This window comes from Bubalus kerabau, chromosome 1, assembly GCF_029407905.1.
Source record: "Bubalus kerabau isolate K-KA32 ecotype Philippines breed swamp buffalo chromosome 1, PCC_UOA_SB_1v2, whole genome shotgun sequence".
NCBI classification, from domain to species: Eukaryota; Metazoa; Chordata; class Mammalia; order Artiodactyla; family Bovidae; genus Bubalus; species Bubalus kerabau.
The window spans coordinates 236,297,070-236,309,887 of NC_073624.1; the positions used below are offsets into that span (position 1 = coordinate 236,297,070).

Sequence of the window (12,818 nt, forward strand, 5' to 3'; positions counted from 1 at the left end):
AACAACCATCTGGAATAGAGATTTCTGTTCTGGGAAGCCAGAGAAGAGACAAGTAAAAATATTTTTTTAAGGTTGCATAGCAAGAAGGGGTCAGGGTCCAGACCCTTTCCTAGGCTTACTAGAATTTAAGTCTGTGCTCACCTATTGTGTAGTACAGTGGGTCTGTATCAGCTTAGGAGCACAGGGCATGTCCAAGAGAAACTAGAGAATATCTCAGACAATTCAACTGACCACTCATTTGCTGTCAATTTAATATGCCTCAAAGAAAAAAAGTGCTTATAACCAAAGGCTTCTGGAAATTGGCAGAGCAAGGCAGCTGAGGTGTTGGCCTGGCTTCCTACTTGTGGCACCACAGGCTTCATCATTTGTGCAAGATGGAGGCCCAGAGCTGATGAAAAATTATTTGTAGCCACAAGCTTGCTTTTATTGATTTTCTGAATTTGTCACTGATACAATAAGTGTGGTGCACACTTTTAGTTGATCATGAATAAACCTTCCTAGCAGGATGAAGTACATACACTTTCTGTCTGGTTTTTGTAAAAACCTCCAGTGTCCATGCTTTAAGCTCTCATGTTCATGCTCCTCATAGTACCTTTGAAAGTGTGCTAAAAGACTGATGAAAATGTGAGGGTGGTATTTCAAATACACACTTCTCTTCCCTTTATTCAAGTTTTTTTTTTTTTTTTTTTTTTTTTTTTTTGTAAAGGGAGATAGATTGTTTTTCCTTCTTTGATTCAAAGGGCATCTTTATAGCAGATTAAGTATGATTACTATTATACTTAAGTTCACGGTTCACATACTGCTGAAGCCTGGCTTGCAGAATTTTGAGCATTACTTTAGCATTCTTTGGCATTGCCTTTCTTTGGGATTGGAATGAAAACTGACCTTTTCCAGTCCTGTGGCCACTGCTGAGTTTTCCAAATTTGCTGGTATATTGAGTGCAGCACTTTCACAGCAGCATCTTTCAGGATTTGAAATAGCTCCACTGGAATTCCATCACCTCCACTAGTTTTGTTCATAGTGATGCTTTCTAAGGCCCACTTGACTTCACATTCCAGGATCTAGGTGAAGGATCACACCATCATGATTATCTGGGTCGTGAAGATCTTTCTTGTACAGTTCTTCTGTGTATTCTTGCCACTTCTTCTTAATATCTTCTGCTTCTGTTAGGTTCATACCATTTCTGTCCTTTATCGAGCCCATCTTTGCATGAATGTTCCCTTGGTATCTCTAATTTTCCTGAAGAGATCTCTAGTCTTTCCCATTCTGTTGTTTTCCTCTATTTCTTTGCATTGATCGCTGAGGAAGGCTTTCTTTTCCTCCTTGCTATTATTTGGAACTCTGGATTCAGATGCTTATATCTTTCCTCTTCTCCTTTGCTTTTCTCTTCTCTTCTTTTCACAGCTATTTGTAAGGCCTCCTTAGACTTGGCAGAGGTGATACCATTTAATTAAAAGCACTAAAAGGAAACTGCCTGGGATCAAGTGTAGGCTCCTCCACTTTGTTGTAATTCACTGAACTGCTGCCAGCCTTGGTTTCTTCATTTGTGGGATGGGGGTGATTCTCATGCCCACTTGATACAGAGTGAAGATCAAGTGAAGTTATGCTTGTGAAGTGCTTGCTGGTTCCTTACAATCCCTGGGTAAATAGTAAACTGCCATTTTTGGTTGTAGAGATTATATGAGGGATGACAATCCGGAGCAAAAAGAGTAACATTATATCCCATTTATGTGGCCTCTGAGTCATTATGTATATCTATGCATCCACCTAGCTGTAGCTGAAAGCAAAATACTGTCATTTTTTAAAAACTGTATCAGTTTCATTATAAGAATTTGGAAACGATCAAAGAAGTTGACCCTATTGCCAATAATAATAATAATAATAATCTAATGAATATGCAGGAAATTGTATTGAGAAAAAAATTGTCATTTAATGTAGATGTTACATTTTATCTGTCCAGAGTCATTGAAAGCAGCCTGAAACTATTTAGCACTTTTACGGGTATCAGCAAGGTTAATTATCTGAGGGATGGTAAGGAGCTGAGTTCCTTTATGCCCCTCTCCAATTTCTGATGCTGTCGTAACAGTTTCACAAGACTTGGGTATATGTCTTTCTTTTAGTGTGCTTTTGGAAGTCTCAGTTTCCATAGTAAAAATTTAAGGTCAGAAATGTTGCAAATATGTGCTCACTAACAGTGCTTTTCCTGTAAAGTACAAATTAGTCTATCACCAACCTGCTGTAAAGTAGAAAATCCTCTGTTGCTGTTTAGTTGCTAAGTTATGTCCAACTCTTTGCAACCACATGGCGTGTAGTCCACTAGGCTCCTTTGTCCATGGGATTCTCCAGGAGAATCCTGGAGTGGGTTGCCATTTTTTTCTCTAGGGGATCTTTCCAACCCAGGGATTAAACCTGTGTCTCCTGCATTGTCAGGTTGGTTCTTTACCACTGTGCCACCTGGGAAGCCCCTAGAAAAATCTATAAACACCTCCAAAAATGTTATCAAAGGGAAATGGAAAGCTGCTTTTGAGGGTAGTGTTTGTCCCTGTTTCTGACTGTCATCACGAAGTGTGACAAGTTGGGTAGTGAGGATAAGAACCTTTCCAGTACTGTCTGGATATGGGGGGATATGTGTATGGTGTGAATATTTCCTCGTCTGGAATCTTTCTCATCAATACATTCTCTCTTAGGCTGGTTTTATGCAAGTGTTAGTATTTGTCATGGTTCACTTTTGTATTCATCCATTTCCTTTGGATATGGAAATGATGTTTTTTGTATTTTCTGGGCCTCCTAGCATATCAGCAGAACAGTGGCTGACTTATCAAGTCTTAGGATGGCTCTTTTCTTATGGTTTTCCACAGCCTTCACTGAATTTACCCTGAAATTCATCATGCATTGAAATTTCATCTCAGATAATAAATATCTTAGTGTCAAACATGAAAGCATCAGCAGAACTGCTTTGTGAAAAGAGAAGACTCTTGCTGGGGAATCCAGTGTGTCTCTTCTCATAGACGGCTTGGTTTATTTCTTTATTCAGCCATTGTATGGTGAGCATCTATTGTGAGCTAGGGGCTGTGCCAAGTTCGCTACTTATTATCTGCATGATACTTGTCCTCTCTGGGATTTCAATTTCCTTGTATGCAAAATGGGAGTTTGGGTCAAATAAGCCTAGATTTCAGCAAATAGTGCTGTATTTAATTTCAAATAAGCTGATAATTAATGTCGACATAGCAACATTTTCTGAACGTTTGACGATTATCTGTAAGGATCAATTGAAACATAGAACATGAAGATTCAAAGAGATTGAGCTAAAGAAATTATAAAAATTCTGTATAAGTCTACTTGTTGACTTTTAGCACTTTATTACCATGAGATTTCAGAAGACCATTTAGAAAGCCTTATTTGGCAAAACTAATACAATTTTGTAAAGTTTAAAAATAAAATTCAAAAAAAAAAATAGAAAGCCTTATTTGGGATATTATCTAATTGTTCCCTCTATATATTCGAGAGATCTCTTTTTTTATTTCTACCTCCAATACTTGCCCTTAAGAGACTATCTCATTTTACAGATGAGGAAACTGAGGAGCAGAGAAGTCAAGTAATTTTCTTAAAACCACACTGGTAGGATAAGAAACTTTCTTTGGGTTGGACTCTTAAAATGCCTGTAATGAGCCCAACTCTATTCACCAAACTTTTTACCCTGCCCTAAAGGATACCTGCTTTAATGTTCTTTGATGATTTTAATGCTTCTGAAGATGGTAGCATCCCTTTTTGCTCTTATTTTTTTCTAACTCAAACAACTACCATTTCAGGAATAGACTCCTTTTGACAGTTACTGAAAAGAAGATGTGTGTTTTTCCCCTTGAATATAACATTTTGCAGTCTGTTTACTTGAGTTGAATTTTACCCAAGGCCTTTGAAACTACAGAATTTGAGTTGTTACTGTCTTCTAATCTTGTACAGATGTAGGTCTTATTAGCCAGGTTAAAATACCTTCCTCCTCAACCCATTACCACCACCACCAGAGATGACAAAATGGCTATTTGAACTTTTCCTGCAGTTTAATGTGTATCATTTTCATGATGCAAATATAACATCATTTAAATGTCTATCCTCTGCAAATTCTTATTAAAGGTATTCTCTTCAACTTGCTCATTGCTTCCTCTTTGCTGCTAAACCTGTCCCCACACTGCCCTACTCTGCCATTTCTTTTTCATGACACTTTCCGATGTTCACACTAGCAACTTCCTCAGATTTAGTCTGGATTGCAGACTTGGTACATTCCCATCCTATATAGTGGGTTGGCCAAAAAGTTTTGTCGAGTTTTTCCATGATATTTATTGTGAGGATCACATGGAATTTGAAAACTGTACCACCCTCAAAAACTGTCCAGACTTTCCCAATCCATCCCCCTCCTATTCCATCCTGCTTTTTCACATTGTCTCTTTGACAGTTTCCCTCCCTCCTCCCCAGCCTCAGCCTCTCCACAGGCTGTGGTGACCCTCTCCATTTTTCCAAAAAATATGCCATGTTTTCTTAAATCACCACTAATTTGCTCCTGCTGGTGGTTTTGCCATTTCCTACCCACTGCACCTCTGCACATTCATGAAAACTCCTTCATCTTTTAAGATCCAATTCATTGAAAGCTTCTGAGACTCTCTTGAGCCAATGTCATTTCTTCTCTTTCGACTTCACTGCATTTTTTTCAAACCTGATTGTAACTCTTACTGTGAAGAGACATTATTATAATATATATATATATATTATATATATTGATTAGCATTATTATATATTTTATATATTATAATTATGTTACTAATATATATTAATTAACATATATGTTTATATTATTATATTAAACTGACTGGGTTTCTAAGTCAGTCTCCATCAGTGGAAAGCAAGATGTTCAGGACAGAGTTTCTTGGGGACTTCCCTATTCATCCAGTGGTTATGATTCCATGCTTCCAATGCAGGATGCACTGAAAGGAACTAAGGAACTAAGTCAGAAACTAATATCCTACATGTGCTGTGGTGTCACCAAAAAAAGAAAAAAGACATTTTTTTTTTCTTGAATGTATCTTCTGTTTCTCAGTTCTTCCTGGAACACAGTAGGTCCTCAACAGACACTGGAATGGCACAACTGTACTTAAATGTATTGCAGAATGGATTTAATTTAGAAGTAGTGCTTTTTTCCCCTGGTTAATTAGTTCATTTTGGGTTTTTAAGTTCTTTTATTTTTGGTGGTCATTTTTGTTTTGAATTTTATTTGCTTGTCCTGATGTTTATATAATTATTTTAGAGATATATCCTTATTTTCCTCCTGGCTACAGTGTCTATTCTTACTATCTTTTTTTCTCCTATGTATCACTGTGCTTTGCAGCCTCTTTTAAGTCCTCATACCCTGACTAGGCAAGGTTAGCACTCATCTAGCACATATGCTACCTCCCACCTTTCCTGTGCCCTTGGCAGACATCACTAGTTAATCCCAGTTTAGGAATCTTAGAATCTTCCCAACACATCACTCCAGAAATGCCATGTGATTGAAAAAAGATGTCAGAAAATTAATAACTGTAATAATGGTTTATATTTCTTTTTCTGGAAACGGGAGCTCTTCAGTTCAGTTCAGTTGCTCAGTCATGTCCAACTCTTTGCGACCCTGTGGATTGCAGCACTTCAGGCCTCCCTGTCCATCACCAACTCCCAGAGTTTACCCAAACTCATGCCCATTGAGTCGATGATGCTATCCAACCATCTCATCCTCTGCCATCCCTTTCTCCTCCTGGCCTCAATCCTTCCCAGCATCAAGGTCTTTTCCAATGAGTCAGTTCTTCACATCAGGTGGCCAAAGTATTGGAGTTTCAGCTTCAGCATCAGTCCTTCCGCTGAATAATCAGGACTGACTTCCTTTAGTCATTTAGGACTAAATCCAACTGACTGGTTGGATCTCTTTGCAGTCCAAGGGACTCTCGAGAGTCTTCTCTAACACCACAGTTCAAAAGCATCAATTCTTCGGTGCTCAGCTTTCTTTATAGTCCAACTCGCACATCCATATACGACTACTGGAAAAACCATAGCCTTGGCTAGACAGACGTCTGTTGGCAAAGTAATGTCTCTGCTTTTTAATATGCTGTCTAGGTTAGTCATAACCTTCTTTCCAAGGAATAAGTGTCTTTTAATTTCATGGCTGCAGTCACCATCTGCAGTGATTTTGGAACCCAAAAATAAAGTCTGCTCTTACCAGCTGTGTTATGAGTATAAATCAGTTTTCTATTGGACTTTTCTATGTTATTTGAAAATAATTGAATATTGACATTAATTGATATTAGCATGGAAGGTAAAACTCACTTGCCATTTCTGGACTGGAAGATTTTTTTGCAGAGCTTCCAGTTACTCTTTCCAAGGTTAGGACCTGATTGCTTTTAGAACAAATACATACTCCTTACCTTCCTTATTTCTGAAGCTTGAGTCCTTCCTTAAGAAATTATGGATCTTATATTAGAATTCTGGGAAAGTTTAACAAGCCACCAGACTTGATCCATTAAGACTTAAGAAGTCAAGACGCACTTCTGCAACATTTTACCAAATATAAGATGACTGAAGAGCTGTTTCTATAGTTTGAAAATACTATTAATGTTAAAGCCTGGAAATTTTCCAGATTTTAAAACACTTCTTTTAACAGATAATTTTCAAACTAGAGTCCTGAAGGCTAGGTTTAGTGGTAAAGATATCTAGATTGTGTGTCTGACAGGTGGTATCTTATCTCTGAGCAATATTTTAATGTAATTATTTTTGGCCTTACAAATTATACAGAAAAGTCTGATGGAAAATCGATTTAAAACCATAATGCAGCTGGTAAAATCTCCATTCCCCAGAAACAACTATAATCCATTTGTTGTGGTTACTAATTTTCTGATATCTTTCTTCTATCAGTTTCTATAATGAAAGCACAGAATTTCTTCCCAGAAAAGGATTTCCACAAGTACATATACATGGTCTAGATACAATTTGAGGATGTATCAGTATTTGGATTCACTTAACTCCATCTCTGGATTAAAAGTTTGGAACCCTTCCTATAGTGATATAGAAAGCCTTGTGACCCTAATTTTAAGTAGTGTCCTTCCTCTTTTAATATTTCTTATAAATGGTCCTGCAGGATGTATTCTGTTGTCTCTGACTGCTTCATGCATAATGATAGTTTTGAGATATATCCATGTTCTTGTGTATATTAATAGATTGTCATTATTGTCCTAAAGTATCAGTGTGTGAATTTATCATAATTTTTTGTTCATTCTCCTTTTGATGGACATCTTCACTGTTTTCAGTTTGAGAATATTAAAAACCATGCTGTTGTAAGCATTTGTGAACAAATCTTTGTGTGAAAATAAATTTTAATTTATTTCAAGGTAAATATCAGTGAGTCATGTGGTAGGTGTACAGTTACTTTTATAGGGAACTACAAAATTGTTCTTAGAGTTCACTCCCATTTGATACTCTCCCAAGGGATGGATGAGAGATACAATTGTTCCATCTGTCTGCTAAGGTTATATTGTTAACCTTGTTAATTTTATCCATTCTAGTTGTGTGAAATTGTATCTCTTCTTGTTTTAATTTGTACTTCCCTGTTAGCTATTAATGATAAGCACTTTAACTTTTGCTTACTGCTCATGTCTTTACATCTTTTGTAAAGAGTCTGTTCAGTTTTTTTTTAATCCAATATTATTTGTGTTGTCTTTTTAATAATTGAGTCACATGACCTACCTCTTTAAATATTCTGGATATACGTTCTGTGTCTTTTACATATTGCAGATAGGTTCTTCTAGTCTGTTACTTGACTTTTCATTTCCTTGATATGTGTGTTCTGGAGGGCAAGGATTTTTCATTTATTTATTCATGGTTTCAGTTGATGATCTATGCTTTTTGTGTCTTTGAATAAAAATCACAAAGATATTTTCCTAGGTTTACTTCCAGAAGTTTTACAACTCTTGCTTTTCCATTTAGGATTGTGGATTAAGTTTTACATTTTTGTCTTTTCTAGTTTCAAATTCAACACAATAGATTATAGGTTCCTCAGAAGTTTGACTAGTTTCCCATAGTCTGAAAGAAAGAAAGAAAGTGAAGTCGCTCAGTCGTGTCCGACTCTTTGCGGCCCCATGGACTGTAACCCACCAGACTCCTCCATCCATGGGGTTTTCCAGGCAAGAGTACTGGAGTGGGTTGCCATTTCCTTCTCCAGGGCATCTTCCTGACCCAGGGATCGAACCCAGGTCTCCTGCCATGCAGGCAGATGCTTTACTGTCTGAGCCACCAGGGAAGCCATAGTCTAAGCAAAGGCTATCCTTCTTTGGCAGGCTTTGTACTCTGCCCACTCTACCTCCAATGTCAGCAACTGCCCTTAAGGATGAAATTATGCTCTGGAGTGAGATTCTTTTGTGTTCCTTTCAATGTGTCTTCAGTGTCTTTAAAGAAATTTGTGCATCATGATTATCTGGCTAGTCATTATAGTTGTAGCAGGAGTGACATTTGCTTATATTATTCTGCACTCTAGCCATGAGTGAAACTTTCACTCCTCCATTTTTAAATAAAAAATAGCCATCTGATTTATTAAAGAAAACCAGTTGAACAGGAGAAAAAAACATAGTTATGAAAAAGAGACAAATATTAATAATGATGTGAAATCGCTACCAAGCTAGATAATATGAAGGACAAAAGAGTATATTTAAAATTCTCTCATCGGTATCCTTGTTAAGAGTTAAAAAGATAATCCACCCATAAGACAAGTACAGAACAGGATAAAGAAGGAACAATTAGATGATAAATATCTCTTGTAAATTAAGTATTTTTCATTAATGAAAGTTTGAAAATATAGATCTCCTAGGACATGGAAAAAAGAAATCTAGTACTAATAAGTCAAATATAGAACAGTGTAGGAATCCTTCATCTCATTAAAGAGATCTCCAGAGGTGACAGATAAATTTGATGAATTGGGAGTATTTGATTATTAAAGAAATGTAAAAGTCATATCATAGAGAGACAATTAGTTGAATTTATATCTCACAAGCCAGGTGACAAAATGGGAAGTAAATACATGTTCATGATGTGTCAGTTTCAAGTTTCAGAATTCTAAGAATAAAGTGGTCTCAAACGCTTCTAGAACAGGGAGAAAAGAAAACAGTTTTACAAAATTTTTGTTTTAAACTGATATCAAACTTTTTATCAGCAACATTAGAATCATTAAGTTAATTGAACAGTTTCTTGTGTTTTCTCAGGAAAAACTATTTTGAGCCTAGAATTCGGTTCTAAGCCAAACAGTAAGTGAAAATAATATTTTAAAACATCCAGATATTGAAATCTTTCATGCACCCTTTCTGAGTATATTCCTGAAAATTAAGAATGAAATTATAGAAATAATTAGTAAAGGTTCCAAGAAATGGTGAGGCCAATGAAGAGCCTCTCCAAAAAGTCACACAGGAAAGCTGTGCAGGTTTAGAAAGGTTTTGGTCAAAATTGAAGAAGTCCAGGAATCCTAGGAAGATATCTTCAAGAAGAAAATATTTGCCAATGAGCTGAGGGATGGGATGTGAAGAAACCGTGTCTGTTGTCTTCAAAGAAAAGAAGAGAGACAATTCAAACCACACACTCAGCAAAAACAACAACAAGAAGTGTATTAGGAAATCACAGTCCAAATCAAAAGCATAACAAGAACAGCAACAACAACAAAAAATCTCTTTGACTTTTGTGGTTTAAGTTACGGCATTAAATCTGAAGAGAAATAAGTGCCATTTTAGTATACTACCTGGCTGTCCAATGAACAATTTATATAGTCATAATAATCTCTTTTCGAACTTTAGGATCCACCTATAAAGCAAGCATACCAGCAAATTAACCAAATGTTATAAACCTTGACAATGAAAGTAAGAGCAAGTTTGACAGCCGATGTTAGGTATAGAGTCAAAGCTGAAGTAAAGGTGACTTCATGAATATCTTTAACAAAATGGAAAGGTAAGATTTTCCCACATGAGATGAATGAAATGTGACAAAGTTTTATATGTTTTAAATGTATTTATTTTTTAAAATCAATTTATTTTAACTGGAGCCTAATTACTTTACAATATTGTGGTGGTTTTTGCTATACATTGACATGAATCAGCCATAGGTCTACATGTGTCCCACATCCCAAACCCCCCCTCCCACGTCCCTGCCCATTGCATCCCTCTGGGTTGTCGCAGTGCACCAGCTTTGAGTGCCCCATTTCATGCACCAAACTTAGACTGGTCATCTATTTCACATTTGGTAATATACATGTTTCAGTGCTATTCTCTCAAATTATCCCACCCTCCCCTTCTCCCGTAGGGTCCAAAAGTCTGTTATTTATATCTGTGTTTCTTTTGCTGTCTCATATATAGGATTGTCCTTAGCATCTTTCTAAATTCCATGTATGTGCGTTTATATAATGTATTGGTGTTTTCTTGTCTGACTTAGTTCACTCTAATGGGCTCCAGTTTCATCCACCTCAGATGCATTCTTTTTAATATCTGAGCGATATTCCATTGTGTATATGTACCACAACTTTCTTATTCATTTGTCTGCCGATGGACATCTAGGTTGCTTCCATGTCCTAGCTACTGTAAACAGTGCTGCAGTGAACATTGGGGTACATGTGTCTCTTTCAATTCTGGTTTCCTTGGTATGTATGCCCAGCAGTGGGGTTGCTGGGTCATATGGCAATTCTATTTCCAGTTTTTAAAGGAATCTCCACACTGTTCTTCATAGTGGCTGTACTAGTTTGCATTCCCACCAATAGTGTAAAGAGGGTTCCCTTTTCTCCACACCCTCTCCAGCATTTATTGCTTGTAGACTTTTGGATAGCAGCCATTCTGACTGGTGTGAGATGGTACCTCATTGTGGTTTTGATTTGCATTTCTTTGACAATGAATTATGTTGAGCATCAGTATGTCTTCTTCAGAGAAATATCTGTTAAGTTCTTTGGCCCATTTTTTGATTGGGTCATTTTATTTTTTCTGGTATTGAGCTGCATGAACTGCTTGTATATTTTTGAGATTAATTCTTTATCAGTTGCTTTGTTTGCTATTAATTTCTCCCCTTCTGAAGGCCATCTTTTCACCTTGCTTATAGTTTCCTTCATTATGCAAAAGCTTTTGCTTTAGGTCCCAGTTGTTTATTTTTGTTATATTTCCATTACTCTGGGAGGTGGGTCATAGAAAATTGTTCTGTGATTTATGTCCGAGAGTGTTCTGCCAATGTTTTCCTCTAGGGCTTATATAGTTTTTGGTCTTACATTTAGATCTTTAATCCATTTTGAGTTTATTTTTGTCTATGGTGTTAGAAAGTGTTCTAGTTTCATTCTTTTACAGATGGTTGACCAGATTTCCCAGCACCACTTGTTAAAGAGATTGTCTTTTCTCCATTGTATATTTCTGCCTCCTTTGTCAAAGATAAGGTGTCCATAGGTACGTGGATTTATCTCTGGACTTTCTATTTTGTTTCATTAATCTATATTTTGTCTTTGTGCCAGCACTATACTGTCTTGATGACTGTAGCTTTGTAGTATAGTCTGAAGTCAGCAGGACGATTCCTGCAGTTCCATTCTTCTCTCTCAAGATTGCTTTGGCTATTCAAGGTTTTTTTCTATTTCTGTACAAATTGTGGAATTATTTGTTCTAGTTCTGTAAAAAATACCATTGGTAGCTTGATAGGGATTGCATTAAATAATCACTTTGGGTAGTATACACATTAACTATATTGCATCTTCTGATCTGTGAACATGCTGTATTTATTTATCTATTTGTGTCATCTTTGATTTCTTTCATCAGTGTTTTGTAGTTTTCTATATATAGGTCTTTTGTTTTTTGAGGTAAGTTTGTTCCTAAGTATTTTATTTTTTGTGTCACAATGGTGAATGGGATTATTTCCTTAATTTTTCTTTCTGTTTTCTCATTGTTAGTGTATATTAATGCAAGGAATTTCTGTGTTTGAATTTTATATCCTACAACTTTACTACATTCGTTGATTAGCTCTAGTAATTTTCTGGTGGTGTCTTTGAGGTTTTTTATGTAGAGGATCATGTCAACTGCAAACAGTGAGAGTTTTACTTCTTTTCCAATCAGGATTCCTTTTATTTCTTTTTCTTTTCTGATTGTTGTGGCTAAAACTTCCAAAACTATGTTGAATAGTAGTGGTGAGAGTGGGCATCCTTGTCTTGTTCCTGACTTTAGGATACGTGCTTTCAAATTTTTGCCATTGAGGATAATGTTTACTGTTGGTTTATCATATATGCCTTTTATTATGTTGAGGTATGTTCCTTCTATGCCTGCTTTTGGGAGAGTTTATACCATAAATTGGTGTGTTGAATTTTGTCAAAGGCTTTCTCTGCATCTATTGAGATAATCATATGGTTTTTTTTTTATCATTTTTATCTTTTAATTTGTTAGTGTGGTGTATCACATTTATTGATTTGCAAATATTGAAGAATCCTTACATCCCTGGGATAAAGCCCACTTGGTCATGATGTATGATATTTTTAATATGTTGTTGGATTCTGTTTGCTAGATTTTTGTTGAGGATTTTTGCATCTATTTCATCAGTGATATTGGCCTGTAGTTTTCTTTATTCGTGGCATCTTTGTCAAGTTTTGGTGTGAGGCTGATGCTGGCCTCATAAAACCAGTATAGGAGTTTACCTTCCTCTGCAGTTTTCTGGAAGAGTGAGTGGGATAGGTGTTAGCTCTTTTCTAAATTTTTGGTAGAATTCACCTGTGAAGGCATCTGATCCTGGGCTTTTGTTTGTTGGAAGATTTTTGATTA

General features: G+C 36.3%; 1 protein-coding gene across 3 annotated transcripts in view; it reads left to right on the top strand.

The window, feature by feature from the left end:
- SGCD (sarcoglycan delta) overlaps positions 1-12,818 on the top strand; it is a 697,628-nt gene that overhangs the window by 56,665 nt on the left and 628,145 nt on the right. The window contains exon 3 of one of the 3 annotated variants that reach the window (XM_055560027.1): positions 9,846-9,996. The exons of the other annotated variants lie outside the window; for them this stretch is intronic. The gene's annotated coding sequence lies outside the window, so the exon portion shown is untranslated. The remainder of the gene's footprint in view (positions 1-9,845; positions 9,997-12,818) is intronic. 3 annotated transcript variants of the gene reach the window in all.